Raw genomic sequence first — 1,661 nt, forward strand, 5'->3', positions numbered from 1 at the left:
TTCATTTGTGATATATTCTCAAAGATTAAAATTTCTCCTCTACTCTTCTTTTGAAAATCATTTTTGGTGAAAATATTTTTGGGGTTATATTTGAAGTGGCTTGAGCATATAACATTCTCTATATGTATATTTTTTCAAGGCTTCTCCATTTTTTCATGTTTTCAAAGATTAAATTTCTCCCATATTCTTTTATTTGGAAAATAATTTTTTTGGAGAAATTTCTTGTGAAAATGTCTTGAAGGCTTGGGCTGATCTTGCTCATATATTTTGCTTGAATGCCTTTATGAGATTAATTTTACTAAGGTCAGTCATTTTAAAGAAAAACCTAATATTCTCCTACTCTTATCTTGAATTATATTTGTTGGAGAATTTCTTTGGGTTATATAAGAGAGAGCCTTGAGCATATATCAATTTAATATATACTTTCTTGAGAGGCTTCCTTTTATTTTATAAATGTCAATCATTTTGATAGCAAAATCCTAGTTTCTCCTAGTTATCTTGAAGTATATTTTTGGAGAAACTCTTTGGGTTATTCAAGAACTTTGAGTATATATTCATTAATATATATTGGCTTGAAAAGCTTCTTGAAAAAGGCTAAAGGATATATTCATTTTCATACTTTTTTCTTGGTATCCTTTTTGATTTGAATTTGAAAAGGTCAATCATTTTAGAAAAGAAAATCATTTTCCAAAAGTTTTACATGAAAAATAATTTGATAGAAAACCCATACTCTAGATGAGCTTGATTTCAAAATCATATGAGAGTGCCTATTAGATTTTAATGTTGTACATCCATACTTAGTTTAGAAGCATTTGTTTGTATGCAAATTCTATTAATATATTTGTATTCCAGGAATGGCCTAAAGAGGGAGACTCGCCCTATGAAGAGTCCCGGATAGACTTAGACCCAGTTAAGAAAGTCCTAAACTTGCTCATCCCAGTTAGGAAAGCACAGGATGGTTTAGACTCAGTTAATAAAACCAAGTGCGCCTTTCTAAGGTGCTTTTGTAAAGGTTGGGGTCAGCCCTGTAAATTTGACTTGGGGTATTCCTTGATTCTTGAGGATATGGTGTAATCGGTGTCGTTCCACCCGTTAAGTGAGCATTGGTGGAATACTTGGGCTGCTGGCTCAAGGTGGGGACATAGGCAGGATTGACTGAACCACAATTGATGTGTCTCTCTTTCTCTTTACTATTTACCTTTCCCGCACATATATGTTTAAATTTAATTTATTGTGAATGTTGTGCATGATTTAAATACTTCCACATATTAATATTCAAATTGGTTATCGCTTAGAAAGACCCGAGGTTGTGTAATACTGATTGTGAGTTTTGATTTCACCTAGGAAGATTTAAAAAAAAAAAAAAAAAATACCTAATTCACCCCGCTCTTGGGAATACACCATTCCTCTCAATTGGTATCAGAGCGTTTAACCACGTTTGCATAAAGATTGCAATAGCTCTTCTTTGGTATATCCTTGTTTTGAGGGCCAGTCCTTTACAAATCCTCCACTACTTCTATTGTGTAGATTTTACCCTTTGAAAATTGAAATGGATCTTTGTAAAATCATTTGATTGGAGGTCTTTGGAAAAGTTTTTGTCAAAGGAATTTTATCCCAATGGAAATGTTTTTAAATGCATAGTTTCCCAAACCTAAAAAAGG

Source organism: Malania oleifera, chromosome 2 (assembly GCF_029873635.1).
Source record: "Malania oleifera isolate guangnan ecotype guangnan chromosome 2, ASM2987363v1, whole genome shotgun sequence".
In the NCBI taxonomy this organism is placed as follows: Eukaryota; Viridiplantae; Streptophyta; class Magnoliopsida; order Santalales; family Ximeniaceae; genus Malania; species Malania oleifera.